Below are 16,226 nucleotides of genomic sequence, written 5' to 3' on the forward strand. Positions count from 1 at the left end.
TTCTTTGGCCTGTCCTGAATCTGATTGAATGAAGAGGCTGATTGCAGTATCTAACACTGACTTTGGATGTGGGGAGATGTGTGTGCTCCACAGACACTGCTTAGTGATTTCATGGACACTCGGAGGCAGACATGGGATGGAAACTTCCAGGGATAACTAAGTCCAATTAGACTCTGTGGTAGTGGTCAGAGAGTAGAATATCTGTTAAATCAGATGCACTACACTGATGTGCATATAATATTCTTATAATAACAACGTGAGTCCTTAAAACTTATCAGACTTCTGTGCTTAAAATGTTAGGCTCAAGCACATGACAGCTGAAGCTAGTATGTATGCTTCATTTGAAGCAACAGTGAAATAATAATTTGATAATGTTTTGTTACATCTGTCTGTTCACATGGGATATTTTGTTCCCCATCTCACAGCACAACATACCCAGGACTGGGAGGTATTTTCCTTGCTTTTCGCATCTGTCCCACCTCCCATACCCACTTGCCTCCCTAAAGTTCAGTGTTCCCTCTCTATTATTGTGGTTCAGTGCTTCTCATTGATGATAGTTAAATAAGATAGTTTGGGATATCTCAAACAAAACAAAGCAGTCAACAGAGGAGCAAACAACTGCATTGAGCTTAGGAACACCTTCACTTTTCATCAAGCCTTCCGGAACTGTTCTGAGGCTGCAACATGAAGTAGTTGCTGGCCTCTTGGGAGCCTGTTTTATTTTGTGTAAGATACTTGATACAGATTATATCTTCACTAGACTACCTGTGGAGGTTAATATGCATGATAACAACATTTACAGTATCCTTCAGGCATATGGTAGAAGATGCAGCCGTTGAATCTCTAGGGAAGTTCATATTGTCCTGTAGATACAAAGCCAAGAATATAACAGATTCCCAGCAAAGACACGTTCTCGTTCAGGCATTCAGTGGGGAGTATAACCTCTGCAGTGGACCTCACTGTTAGTTCCAACACTGAAAAAACTGTAAGCGTCATGAGCTGTGATTTGTTTTCTGAAAAGGCTTGGCAGATTTCCATGAACACCAGGTATCTGTCTAACTGAATTTGCAAGTTCCTTCAGCTGCCCCCGGGAGCTTGTAAGTTCCTTGAACCTCATTCCTGCCTGCATGGAAGTTACAAGATGTGACTGCTTTGCCAGCAGGACTGGTAAATTCCAAGAACCCCAGATACTGGATTCACAGAAATTACAACCCTGCTGGCCACACTGGCCAAACAAGAAATGTTTTGGAGTTTTGTGAGCCTTAGCTGTTTTTACATGTAATTTACAAGTTCCAATTGTGCATCTACGTAAAGGACTTTGGCACAAACAACTGGAGTCTTTGGTGGTTACAGTCTCAGCCAGCACAGCGGATAAGCAGGACTCAGAGAATTTGCAATGCTGATGGTTTCTCAGCAGAGCTTGTAGACCAGGTGGTCTCTGTGCAGAATGTTTTTGAGACTGTCTCTCCTGTTGATTTAGCAGAGGAGATGTTACTCTCGTGATCCTCAGCTTCAGGGATGGGGTATAATCTATCACATTATTAAATGACCTTGTACTTTTATTGGAGCCTAAAATGAATGATTCATGGAGATAATAAATTCTGCCTCTCAGCTGGCAAGTTTGGAAACCTCTCTATAGTGTCTTGATGTGAAGGAGAATTGGAAATATAAAAATCTAGTTATAAATGAATGAGAATATGAATGCTGTGAATTTTCTATGGAAAGATTTAGATGACAAATCTAGCTTTTGTCAGAAAATTTTCCTCTGATGAGAGAATAGAGATGCTGTATTTAGATGTCAAAGAGAGGGGATTTTTAGTTTTATAAAGTTAGGGTAAATTGGGTAAAAACATGTCTTACCCAAATGTTTTGTCTCTCAGAATTTAGATGTTCCATTTCTGTTGTAGTACTGCATTTAGAAAGAAGTAACACTGCAATTTTCTTGTAATATCTGACATTTGAAGCATCTTTAGCAAAAGATGCTGAACTTTTCTTATGGACAGCATTCATTGTATTACAATGTCTGTTTGGACCAAAGGTTCCTACATAATCTTGGCTTGTTTTCCCTTACTCCGTAGATACCATTAAGAGGTAAAAACATCTTTTTTTTGTAAGTGTGTAAAAATATGCACGTTGAATCTTGCCACTTCATGACATTTGGAGTCTGCAACCTTAACATTCTTTCAACATTGTTTTTTATGTGTGTGGTTATATACACAAGTGTTTTTATATAACATAAATTGATGTGAACCAGTAGAATATGTTGTATGTGTGGCTGCCAGAATAGATAAGAAAATGGCAGGAGAAAAAAAGTTTATAGACAGAATAAGAGAAATTGATCAAAATGGGATATTACTTCTGGCAGAAAAAAAACCTTCCAGAAGGCTAAGGCTTTTGAGCCAGTAACCATCCCTTCTGTGATATGGAATAACATTCCTGAACCTGCCACTTAAAACAAAAAGATGTGATGATGTGTGTCTCTCTCCATCTGTCAGCACCTGCAGTACCCAAGAAAAAATCATGTCCTATGTTATAAAAAATTATTTCCTTTATCTTACTAAATATTGTAGAGAAAATAAATCCTGTTGTCCTGTTTGCTGATACGTGCTTACAGTGCAAATGATGCTTTCTGAATATAAGTGGGTACCTGACAATATGCAGTTGCAGAACTGGAATCTAAATGTATAGTTTTGTATTTATTGTTGACTACATGAAGCGTATGCCAACTGTGCAGAGGGGCTGTTGGAGTTACGTACTTCCACATGCACACATTTTTCTATGTACATTATTACCTAAAACTGTGTCTGTGTCATCAGGCAAACAACCATAAAGATAGAGAAGGAGATTGCTAACTGGATCTGCATTTCCAGTGTCTTCCTTTGTGTTCTTTTTGCATATATGAGCGGTAGAGCTCTGAAGGTATTGCAGTATTGCGGGGAGGTCAAAGAAAATGATCATATAAAATATTCTGGAAATGCTTCCCTCGCAAAGATCTGTCCTCTGTTAGCTGACACATAAGTTGTTAATCTTTCCCCTTTCTCTAAAAAAGGGAATGTGGTAATATATCTTTATGTCAGAGCAGTTTTTCTGTGTCCATAGTCTCTCTCATTGTAGCTCTGTGCATTCCATTAGTTGAGCTGTGTACCAGTGTAATTTTCTGTGGCCGTCTTCTCTTCTGATGTAACTCTTCAGAATGGTGTGGGCAGTCATCTTCTGGGTGGCTGCTCTGCACATATTTTTTCCATTATATTAGTAGTAAAGTTAACTGGCAGTTGTGGATCTTCTTGCGCCCCTCCCCCCTCCCTTGATTGGCAACTCCTCCTCTCTTTCATAATTACTGATTGAATAGAATTTGCTGGAAGGAGAGAGAGGGCAAATCTCCAGTGATTTGAAAATTGGACTTGATGTGCATGACACTAAAGTTAATTTTATCAAAGCTATTGATGAATAAAACTTACTTCATGTTTTCCCTTTTTGATTAAAGTTAACTTCTACTTTACAAGCTTATTACTCATCTTGTATATATCTCAAGTATAATGGTGGCAATTGTTAAAAGAGTAATTAAACTTCAAAGCTATGTTATTAAAGACTCAGCAAGAAGACCCCAAAGCAGAAGAATCTGCAGTTAAGGCTATACAAATCCATCCTTAACTAGTCCACAGTGAGTAAGGATTATGTAGCACAGTAATAGCATTTGCTGTACAGAGGATCCCTGCAAAATCTAGACATAATGGACTGCACAGAGTATAGTACACAGCTGAATGTTCCAGGATTATGATTCTGGGATTTATCTTTATTTCTTTTAATAGACACGGCTTTGCCTTAAAGGGTGTAGCTGAAAATCGTTTTAGATAAGCAGGACTCTTCAGTCCAGGATTTTGCCTTGACAGTCATCTGTAAAAAATGTTAGCTGATGTTTCATTCCAAAATAATGAACAAAAGGCTTGACTCTGCTGTTAGAGCTGGGTTTATGAATCATCAAAAAGTGCATTAACCTACGTGTGTGGGTGGCTAACTGCAGCGTGTGCCCCAAGCTGTTGCTCCATCAGGACTGTAGAGTCATCCAAAAGGGTGGACGACTTTGCGCGCCTTCCCTGTCTGTGCTGAGGTATGGTCCAAGTGGGAGGTGGATTAACCAAAAGTGGGGAGACTGTAGACCTCCGTAGCAGTTACTCATACCCTACTGTCTGAAATGGCATCACTGGAGCACATTTCTTGGGTGTAACTGATTTCATGAGCCTAACGGAATAAATACAGCATCTAAAATCTCCAAGTATGCAGTCAGGAGAGAGGGGGCCCTGTCATTTAAAACAGCTTTCTACTTGCCGAGATACTTGGGCAGAAATTCAAAAGATGTGTAAACTTCTCTGGAAGCCTCATTTGTGTCCTTAAAGTAAGAATTACAGATTCTCTTGTTTGATACAATGACCTGTTTCACCATAGTCACCTTCTTTTCTTTCCTCATTGCCTAGGCTCCCCCCTCCCCCCACCAATGTTTTTTTGTTTCTTTGTTCTTTCTCCCATTTCCAGCAGGAATTGTGTAACAGTGTGGTAAAATTTACACAAATATTTAAGAACAACCACTGTTTTTCATGTCCATATTCAGCTGCCAGATTTTCAAACAAGGTGAAGCTTGAAGAAAGCTCTACTGAGCAGAGGTACAAAAAGAAGGGTCTTTTCATTACTATGTGTAGTTAAACTGTGAAACTCCTTGCCTCAGGTATTATGGATACTGCAGCTTATGTGGGTTCAAGGGGGTACGGGACAAGTTCATGAAAAATAAATTTGTTATGGATACTAAATGCATGGGAATGTATGTCTTGGGGAGTTCATGAGCCACAAATTGTTGGAGCCTGGAAGAGAGTTTGGGAAAGTACCACTGTGTTTACCTTGTTTTTGCATCTTGTCTTAATTACTGCCAGGTGAATTAGATGGATCTTTGGTCTGGCACCATTACGATATTTTTTATTGTAGGCAACACCTGCCTCAGATAATTTTTGTACGTATACAGATTTCTAGGAAATACCAGTCTGGATTTTATTGCCTTCAAAGGCAGTGAGGACAGAGTGGGAGATGCAACATGTTAGTATTTAATTACTGGTTTATCAAATGCTTCCTCCTTCTTCCCTCTTTATTCTTCTCCTAGGTCATACTTGGCATAAATGAATGTGGTGCTCTGTGGTTAACAAACCTGGTGGAGCATCACATTTGCATGCTGGCCTCTGGCAGAGGCTGAATCAGGGAGCGGGAGCAAGTAATGGAAAGGTAGCTTTCCATCTGAAATGACAAAGGTTTCCCAGGGCAAGAATTACTGGATACTTTTTTGGCAGTGAGAAAAAGGTAAGTGAGGAAAAATACAGTTAATGCCATTTTTTTGGTGACTGTCACTGCAGGCTGATTAGACGGTAGCTGAATTGGGACAAAAGTGTGAAAGGGGAGGAAAAAAAATTGGTTTTTTTTGAGGAAGAGTAATGGTGCCTTTTTGCCTCCTTACCTTTTTCTAGTGGCTTCAGTGCGGGAGCTCAGAAGCTGGCCATAAGCACTCAGCAGGGAGGAGGGAGGCAAAGAAGTTATGGGGAAAAAAAGCAAGAGGAACCCATTGCTGCCTGCTGGTGGGGATGCAGAACGAGACCTTCTTAAGCCCTCTGTTTTCACTGTGAAACGTCATGTTCAAATTGTGTTTCCAACTATGCATCTTTCTGTTTGGGTATGTTTGTTCCTGTCTTTCTGCAAATCCTCTCTGGAGAATGCATAGACATTATTGGGGTTCTGAGAAGCTCGGTGGTTTGTTTTCACAGAAAGACTGTTCCCTTCCCTCCCTGAATCAGCTGAGCTCCCGTGGGGGGGAGGCTTCCTTTCTCATCCACTCAGATGAGTCGGTATCTGTAGGCTGTGGATACTCTTAGCCTGATGCTGTGTGCTGCAACGGCAGCAGCCGTGGCTTTTCTCTGCTGCAGCAAGTGTTGCCTCTTGACGCTGCCTCCCCTGAGGGATCATTAGCAGGGTGGAGGCTATTTTCTTTCCTAGAAACAGGAAGAGAAGAAGAGGATGAGAGATGGGAGGCCTAAACAATCTAGAATTAGATTACAGTGTGAGCTCAATGACATCAGCTCCCTTCAGGCTTCCCACCCATTTGCTCTCTCACGGCATTTCTGTATAGGCTGATTGGGATCTAAAGATAACCTATATTACCATGCTAATTCCTTGGTGGTTAACTGGGTCTGAAACAAAGGCCCAGATCTGCCAGTCCCACTCCCCAGTACTGGGAAGCCTAATGTATAGGTAACTGCATGTTGCCCTGAACAGATAACCTAGATATATCTAACAGGCCAAAAAGCACTAGGTTTCAGAGCACTTCATAACTACTGTCGAGGGATATAGTCACCTTGAAGTCTAGTAAATTAAAATTAAACCTAAAATAGTAATAAGTTTTGCAGCTTTTGTTTTAAGAGTCTCTCTTTCTCTCTCCCCCTCATTCCCTTCTTGGTGGCTATATGGCCACAAAGTTGTTAAATTCGTGGAGTACATTCACATTTAGCAAAACTTAAGATTAAGACTTGTTTAAAAACAACAAAAAAGCTTTTTTAAAGATTGACCAAAGAAAAGTAAAAGTTAAATGACTATGAATTAAGATGACTAGCTGTGTGTGTGCTTTATGGCTGTAATAATTTCTGAGAAGGATGTACTGTTATCGGTTAGGGTTGGCATGGCCTCTGTCTAAATGAGAGTCTTGGGCTTTGGGAAGAGAAGGTTGTAACTGCATGCCAGGAGATCAGAGCACAAGTGGCAGCAGGTAGCGCTAACTGTAGAGAGCTCAATTCTTTTTGACTTTTCAAATAAATCTGTGATTTTTGGTGTATGGACATGGCAGAAGCTGTCTAAAATTGCCACAGCACCTAGACCAGTATCTGTCATGTAATTCTGCATATATGGGTGGTATAGGATCACTTCTCTCTTTTCCGCATGTTGCCAGCTGCCCAGGTTAGCGTGTCTCTTGCAGGAACAGGTATGAGCTTATGGAATCGATGAGCGTTATGAACGGGACCTATTTTTGTCTCATCTGGTCTCATTCTCTTCTCTTCTCTTCTCTTCTCTTCTCTTCTCTTCTCTTCTCTTCTCTTCTCTTCTCTTCTCTTCTCTCATATAAAAGACTTAATACATATCTACCTATTAATTATTACTATTAATATTTTCATCCTTTTATTGCTAGCTCCTTTCTGCAGCAGTTATTCCTCACATTTGTATGTGCTTGACCTGTAGAACTATGTCATTCGTTCATATGTGATGTGCTGGATACATTTTTGGCACTAGAGAAGGTCAAAGTAAAAAAAGTAATAAATAAAATATGTGGTATATTTAACCTTGAATATGAATGTTTTAAAAAAAGATTGCCAATAGGGAAAAAATAAGTGCAAGGCCAGTGTTTCTAAGTCTTGGTAGTCTTGAAGTATTTTCCCAGGAAGGGCAAAAAAAAATGGGCTAAGAAACTACTGTGGTTTCCTTCAGACTGTTCCCTCAGAACCTTAGTGCCCGCTGGAGTCAGCATGGATCTCCATGTGCAAGAATCTGGGATCTGCATGAAGGGAAGAGATTGTAGGTGACTATTTAATCTGATCACAGATACAAACCAACACAGGTGGTATTGATTCCCCAGAGGGGCTGGAATAAATTCTGTGTCACTGCATAATCTGCGATGTTGTGAAACTGGCACTTACCTTTCTGACCTTGCAGACAACATCTGCTTACTCAGGCTTCTTGTCTTACTCCTAAAATTACTCTTGCCACAAGCCATGTTTCCTGCCTTTTAGAAGGTGCTCCATGTCTCTGCATGTACGGCAGCGCCTTTAGACTGCTTTTGTGCTATGCAAATTTCTTTCTCAGTGGAATGGTTCACTCTGAGGATTTAACCTGGTCCTGTGCCAGCACTTCTCCTCTCCAAATACATGGATTCTGGGTTGAGGATTTGAATACAGATTTTGCTTCCTACCAATGTAACATAATGAAACACACCTTTGGTTAAAAAAATACCTACAATTTGTGGGGTGGAGATGAGTTCCAGATCCCTGTTCTTATTCAAAGTTTGTGGCCAGCCTAATCTCTATGTAGAAGTGGGTAAAACTCGTAAGGAGACAGCCAGGAGGTTGCATTTAAAGTTTTTGAGCTTCGGGTCTGAATAAGAATAATGAATGAAACAATGTCAGTATGTTATGTCATAATTAAGTTCTTAGGCATTCACTTTCCCCTCAGAGAACTGTGGAGATGATGTTTGTTCTGTCAGAATGCAGATAAGATTTGCCAGGTTATCTTTCTGAACAATGAATACAAGTAAGTTCAGTGATAGGTTTGATGTCCTGCTGTACATCTTCCTGCTTCAGTTTATCCAGATTTCTGCTGTAGGTTGGTGATCACAAATTCATGTGGGATGATATATGCTCAGAATAGGGATATGAGAATGCCAACATATCCATGGATGTACTGGAGGGTCCAGATGCTTTGCTCAGAGCCAGTGCTCAGTTTAGAAATTGTGGTATTAATAGAAATGTGTTGGTGAGGGTTGTTGTTCTTCAGGTGAGGTCTAAATCAAGTCTCAAATTACTTTTGGAGATGCAAGAACCCAAAACCTAGCAAAGATCTGTTAAATTAATATTTTATAAGTGGCCTTCTACTTACCCATTTGTCATACACATTTACAATTGGATATGTTCCATTCAGTTCCTGAGTGAATTGTATATTAACATTCTATGCTGTCCTTTATGTATTCCCATTCAGTGTGGCTTCTGTTTCATCAGCAAAGAAAAGATTCCTCTCTCTCTCCTTTCTCATTTGGTCTCATAGATATGTACATATAAATCAGTATGCATAGTTTTGTGCATATATTATAATAATACAAAACAGATTGTAAATAATTTTGCAGTACTTTGAAATAAGGTACAATAGAAGTGACTTGTCATTATCACTACCTTTGTAGTTTAGTTATGTCTTGTAAATCTTTTATGAAAAGAAATACATTGTTGAGGTAACCACCGCAGGCAAGAACAGTCCTCTTTCCTTCAGTTTTTTCTCCCAATCTGCTTTTAATTGCACTGTCCTAATCTGGGAGGGAGTGAGGTGTCTCACTGAACAGTACTAATACTAGAGGGAAATCTAAAGGTAATACTGCATTTTTGTGAGAGAGCTGTCAAGTTCTGGTAGGGGGACATTAGCACATGTCATTATTACAATATCGCAGCTATTCACGTTAGAAACTCATAGATGCTTGTTTAGATGCTGAAGGCAATGCATTAGGAACTGATGGTGACTGATTATTATCCAATCAGTTCCTGATGCAGTATCTGCGACATCAAAAACTCTGCAGTGGTTTTGGTTATGTCCTAATTTTTTCAGTTGCAGTGTCCCCGTGTAACATCCTTTACAAAACATTTTAAACTTCAAATACTGAGGCTTAACAAGGGCAGTGTACTAGGAAGAAAACTACTTAGTGCACCATTACGTTTTTTAGGAAAGGTATACCTTTCTTTTATCTAGGAATTACTAAGAATAAATATTACCAAGAATCACTCTAGGTAGCACTGCTAGAGAGCATTATACAGCTTATACAAGTTCTGCTTTCTTACAAACTGTTGTTTGTTGGTTCAATAGTTTAACACATATTAGTCAGCAAGTGTGTTCTGCTTCTAAAAAATGCAGGAAATGATGTAGGCTTGCGGCAGGGCGAGTGTAAATTCAGTAAGTGTTTGAATTGTGAAATTCATGGGAAACTATAACTTTATGCCAGCATGTATGGACTTTCTGTATGCAGCATTTTGGCAAGAAGAACTACAGGCCTAATGTTAATATCCTATTTCTCACACATTTTCTGGATCTAGAAAAAGCACTACATTTGAAAGGAATAATCTGGTTTCAGACCTGGGTCTTGATAGCTAGCCTCTGTATTTCCACTGGATGGGTCTATGCTAGGTATGTCTGTCCGTTTGCTGTAGGTCTTACTGTACTGAGAACAAGTAACATATGCAGCATAAGCAGAATATGGTCATCACAGCCCTCAGACATCAAGATTTCTGCTTTCACCCACTTCTCCGTCAATGATTTTGGAGATAGTTGGGTTTTGTATTTCTGGGACAGGCCTAAAAAGAGATAATCTAGAATGCATCTGACTAAACCACATGTAAGTCGCTCTTCTCCACAGAGGTGCCCTGGCTACGTCTAACCAGCAGGCTGAGGTTCAGCGTCCACTCACATTGTGGAGGTGAGCTGGAGAAGGGAAAGCTGAGCATGGCCTGGGCAGAGACTGTTTCAGCTGTTAACGCGCGGACGTGGAGATTCAGGTTAGAGCTCCCTATAACGTGCCACAACAGAGGCTGATGCTTCAACATTGTCCATGTGTCTCTGAGCTGCCAACTGTTTCCACTCTGTCCAGTTCAAAGTGGGTCTCATCTTTAGTCACACCATAGATGAGTTCCAAGATGTATTTAATTTTTTTTTTTTTTAGTTAAAATCAGTGTCTTCTGAGCTTCAAGGCTGAAAATTAGGCCTGGTTCAACAGTTTTCAAACATTTGATCAAAACCCGTGTTTAGCCAGCGAATTTTTTATTTGTTTGTTTGTTTGTTTGTTTTTTCTAATACCTCCAAATACCTTTACCTGTAAGAATGAGCAAAATGAACCTGAAATGAATCTTCAGATTGCAGCCTGTTCTTGTCAGCTGTTAAAGAGTGTCAGTCCGTAGCTCAAGCTGCAGGTGCATGACTGGAGCACTCGCTGATCTTTAGAAATTCTACAGCATTTTTTTGCAAGCCATGTATAGTGTAAGCTGGTAACTTGTTTTGTTACTGCTTCCATAGTACAAACGCCATGCAGTCTACTAGGTCTGTCTGTTAAAATATTCTGCAATCTGTGTCCCACAGTGATCTAGATGTTTTCGTTAACTTGAACTTTGGGTGTGGAAGAAGAATTCTTACAGTGAATAGAGGAATTTAAGGAACATTTTCCAGGGGAAAGCAAACCATGTCAGGTGACATTGGTGACGAATGAGAGTGATAATAAGTCCATATGAACTTCATGAACAAAGCACACTTTTACATCAGAGGTACTTTGTTAACAGTTACTGAGGTAGAAACAGTATCGCTTCACGGTGGCTGTTTCAAAACGTGGATTTTCTTCTAGAATTTTGCAGGACTAAAAAGAACCTCTGTCATACCTGTTTTTGCTGAGCACCAACTTCTGTACAGCAGAATGAACCATCTTTTATCAGGTTGCTTTGATCCTTAGTGTGACATGGCTTTTTGGCAGACTACAGATTCTCTCTGGAATCTCTCACGTGAATAAAACTTAGGGAGATATCTCTAAGGATTGGCTGTCTGGAGCTTTCAGCCATAAGACTGTGGTGAAATGAATTTTATGTGCACTGGCTATATATAATATTCCTTTCTGCTGGGTATCTGTAGGCTGACTAAAGCCATCTAATGTTAATGAGATTCTTGCATTGACTTCTGCACCTTTGGACTGGGCTGTAAGTAATGAAGTTGCAAGCACTGCAAATGTGAATAATAATATTATAGTTGTGGCTAAGGAGCAGGTGTATTTGTTTGACAGCTTAGGAAAATTATATGTGAGTGGCATTTGGTAGCAAGGAGGGTCTCTGATTTCCATAATACTGAATATATGCTTCAACTTAACAGGATTTGTGTTTGATTACTTGGTAGCTAGTTAACTCTAACGATCTTGAATATCCAGCCAGAGTCAGTGATGACTTTATCATGAAACTGTGATGATTTCTTAAATTAATGGGGTTGAATTAGAGACAGAAGAAACTGCTTTAATTTGCCTATTTATAATAGTTTATCTAATTACATTTAGAGGTAGGTAAGAGCTAAATGAGATGTATATAAAGGTGGATTGTACATCTCATTTTCCAAACATCACATTAATGCTTGGTACTGTGAATATGGACATAGATACGATAGCTGTGTTTCTTGAAATGGTAAGTAATCATTTGTTCTGCTTTACCATGTGAACTTCAACTTTAAAAAAATTACAGGAATCCTGACTGGTATGAGTTGGGACATTACCAAGGTCATAAATGTGGGAAAAATTGATTGCCATCATTTTAGGTAATGGATGGTGATTATGGTGGAACACTAATCTTTAAACTTGTGACAAGACAGGGATGAAATGAAAAGTCTGGGCACAGAACTTTGTTTTAAAAACGTCAGATGCAAAGGATTAAACATAGAAAAGCCATCATCTGCCCTACAGTTTGGGGGCAGACCAATGTTTTCAGAAGGTATTTTTACAGCATTTTCAGTGGGGTTGAAATGAGAAGTGATTTCCGAAAGGTTTGTTAACTTGGTTAACACAGATTCTTGTGCTGCTACAGGGTGCTGCAACAGTGAAGCTGCGAAGTGTAGGAGTTCCCAAGGCAGAGTCTGGAGTTCAGTGTACTTAATGGTTTGAATGAGCCACAAGGTTAATCTTGTATGCATGGTGTGTTTGGATTTTGTGTACTGCCACAGTATCTCTTGGTTCTATAATTTAGGTGCCACACAGGTCTACTAATCCATTAGAGCAAAGAAATTGCTGTGTTTAGCATAATCCCAGATACCACTGTGAGAGAGTTATTAACTGCTCACAGTTGCCAGCTGAGATTAAGCCAATTCACAGCCATCCAGGTTAGGCCTGCAAGTGGATTCATGTCAGCTAAGTTTCTTCCCTGAATGTCCTACGCAGGAAAAAATGGCATAATTCCACAGACAACACCTGATACTGTGAAGATCTGTCATTAAAACATTCAGGGTCTCTGTGCATCTTCTCTGAGAGAAGTATTATTAAGCAACTCCCATTTGTTGAACTGAGACCTAGTTTATTCGGTGATCTTTGGCATGCCCCAATCTGCACGTAAACTGATAAAACAGACTTGTTCTTTCTGGTTCAGCCTCTGCTTATTTGGCTTCTCTTGTATAATAGGAAATAAAATAAAATACAAATTCAAGGAAACTCTCTAACTTGTGAACAAAAACCATTTATGTAAAGCATCTAAAAATGATTTGCACGTTTCTTCAGCTCCTTACACTTACCTCCTTTTATGCTCCTGTAATTGCTCATCAGTGCTTTCAAACCAGGGTAGCACACCTGAGCAGAGAACTGTAACCAAATCCTGCTTTTGTGTTTGGTCGTTACAGAGCTCTGTCAGTAAATCTCATGTGTAGAAATAAAATGCCAGAACTGCACACGAGAACAGGCAAGAATCAAAGGAGCTGGATGTACCGAGACATTTGATGGAATCAGAAGAAGAAAAGTAGATATTGAGAGATTCTTCTGAAAAAAAAAAGCTGTAAGGAAGTTTTCTGAAGAATGAAGTAAAATACTAGCTTGTTTCCTAGAGCTTATTATCTGCAGAACATGGTAAGCAAAATCATTCACTTTATGTTTTGTCATGATTTGCTGCAACAGCAGAATATAGTAGCAAGGAGAGCCAACTGCTTTTTTCCCTGCAGGCTCTATGGGCAATATTCTGCTCATAGTATCCTGGAGCAAACTATCATCACCCTATGCACAGCACATCACTGAGGGCTGCATTGCACTTAGGAGGACTGCAGAGCAGTTGTATCAGCAGCAGCACTGACACCATGTCTGCACACCAAGCCTGCTCCATGGGGTTCTCTGGGGCCGCTCCTCTGAGTGCAGTGGAGGGTCAGGAAGGCTCTGGCTGACAGAGGGGCAGGCTGTGGGGCTGCTGGCAGTTCCTGGCAAAATCTTTTACCCTGTGCGAGCCCTCTAGCAAGCAACAGGGTATGTTTGGATCAGACGTTTTTGCAAGGTTGGGCTGCTTTTCTTACCTTGCGCACTAAAACCGTGAGGCCCATAGAATACAGCCTGTACCACCGCTGATTAAAGCTGTTGATTTTTCTCTGGGAGAAATCCTGTGCATAGTGCAGCCTTGGAGCGTACTGGCAGGGGAGCGACTCAGAAAATCGTGAGAAAAACCAGCCTTCTACTGGAACAAACCAGAGGCAGGCTTGGCAGGTGGTCTGATTATGTTTGCTCAGCCAGTTCAACAGTATTTGCTGGACAAAAGAAGGCATCAGGTGATACAGAAAGTCCCAAACAAAGCTGCAGATGAATACAGACGTGACCAGACTTTCTCATCTGTTGCATATTTGTGAAAGCAGAGGAAAACTTGTAGCTATAGGAGAAGGCACAAGAGCTAGAAGGTGTATCTCTTCTGTTGATTCTTACATGGCAGGCTGCTAAACACAAGGCTGCTGCGAATCTGGATTTCTTCATGTTTCTTTTGTAGTACTTACACTGTTTTCCATTGGTGATGGGTTAAACCCATTTGGGTAAATTCTTGAACTCCTTTTCTTGCTTGGTAATTTTTGGCCTGCACCTTTTTCCTGCTGCCATCCCTGTATGCAGTGCTAGCTATCATGCAAATGCAAGTTTGACATGGCACTGAAATCATAGTCAAATAGTGGTGGTTGGAGGATAGCTGTTATATTGTGATTTTTTTAATTTGAACCATTTAGGCATCAAAATGTATGTTTGTAGGACTTCGCTGGAGGTAGAGGCTCCAAAGGAACAGGAGGAGACCATTTCTAGATAGGAATTTAGGCAAGCATTACTACAACATGGTGTAAATAGATACAGATTAATATTACAAACAAAAGATAAAAATCCATTTTCAGTTTTCTGCCTCCTAACTTCTCTATGAGTGAGAAGGTGTGCCAAGTTTCTGGAAGAACTGGTGTACCTTCATCTTTTCTATGGTGCATAAAAACCTTATGGTAAAAGAATGTTAATCTTGCTCCAGCGCTTGTAATCCTGTAATTTAAAATCTATCTCATACTGCAAAGGTACAGAGGGGACAAAATAATCACACACAGGCAACCTCAATTCTGGTACTTTCTATATTTCAGTGCCTGCCTCTTCAACCTTCATGATCTTTTGACATAGCTTTTTCAATTTTTTTTTTTAATGTGGGTGTAATAAGATTATGAAATGAGTGTAAGACTGATTAAAAGAGAGTTTAGAACTTCAAGCTCAAAGATCAAACAATGAATCATCAATATTTTTCATATTGTAGTTTGCATTGAAAATGTCTAATGACAAGTTCAGACGTAATGACAGTTGTGCTTACATTTGGAGTTGGATAAAGAGTAGGTGGTGCTCCAGTTCTACATGCTGCTAAAAGTAAATAATCAGACTTTTATTTTAAAAAATCAGTAAGTAATAGATAGTATTTGAAACCTGGGCAGCTCTGCAGGAAAAGAGCTCTCTAGTAGTTGGTGGCCGTCATTACAATGTTGACTTGGGGCAGCTGCAGAAGAGTTGGGTTACCAGTTTGCACATTACCCTTACTGGTGGCAACTGTTTATTTTCTTTCCTTTTTTTGTAAAATAGGCTTTTTAATATGTGCTATTTAATATTCCACTATTCCAGTATGATGGGTTTAAACTAGGTGTCTAGCTTTAGTGCTAGGTGACAAATTTTTATGTCTTGTTTAAAAATATTTGCTAATAAATGGGTAGGTGGGAATAGGTCATTGGAGTAAGGATGGAAGGCTTCTGAAGGAATCACAGAAGGTAATGCAAAAACTTGTATTGATTTCACTGGGGCCCAGATTTTATCCAGAAAATAATAAGTGCACATTATTGGCATTGGCATAATTACTGCAGTTTTATGATAAGATCTTGAAACTTGCAGAAAAATTTGTGTTTCTTTTTCATGTGTAATATTTTAGTTTTAATTTAATTTAATACAATGGCAGCATTCTGAAGATAGAGGTCTGAAGACATAGGTAATTCTGGCAGTATGACAAGATAACAAGTATTTAGAATTATGTCAGCAACTTAAAACATACAAGATAAACCCAAAGAGCCTCTTAATCAGAACAGTAAAACAAAAAATCATATAAAAATAACCAAGGGATTAAAATTTTAGATTAACCTAGAGTGATTCTAGAATCAATTTGAGTTAGTTCTTGGAATGAAGCTTTGATTTCTTTCTCAGGGCTGGATTTGCCAGCATAGCTTCTCTTTGATGCATTTCTTTATGAATCTAAATGGATGGGCAGATTGCATATTATCCATCAACAGCATTTTTGGAAATGTATGGCACTGTATTGATATCTCTGCAGGGCTTGGGCTGACTAAATAATTGAAGATGGATTTAAAATATTAGAGTGGAATAGCCAGATAATTTTTTTTTTTAAATCATACAAGGTAACTGA

At 39.5% G+C, this 16,226-nt stretch overlaps 1 protein-coding gene across 1 annotated transcript in view; it reads left to right on the top strand.

Annotated features, from left to right (window-relative positions):
* CCDC85A (coiled-coil domain containing 85A) overlaps positions 1-16,226 on the top strand; it is a 293,953-nt gene that overhangs the window by 13,941 nt on the left and 263,786 nt on the right. Inside the window, exon 1 of the mRNA XM_080408087.1 lies at positions 1-16,226. This exon is cut by the window's left edge and continues 13,941 nt beyond it; it is cut by the window's right edge and continues 27,518 nt beyond it. The gene's annotated coding sequence lies outside the window, so the exon portion shown is untranslated.

The sequence above is a fragment of the Falco punctatus genome (genome assembly GCF_963210335.1).
Source record: "Falco punctatus genome assembly, chromosome: 12".
Taxonomy (NCBI): Eukaryota; Metazoa; Chordata; class Aves; order Falconiformes; family Falconidae; genus Falco; species Falco punctatus.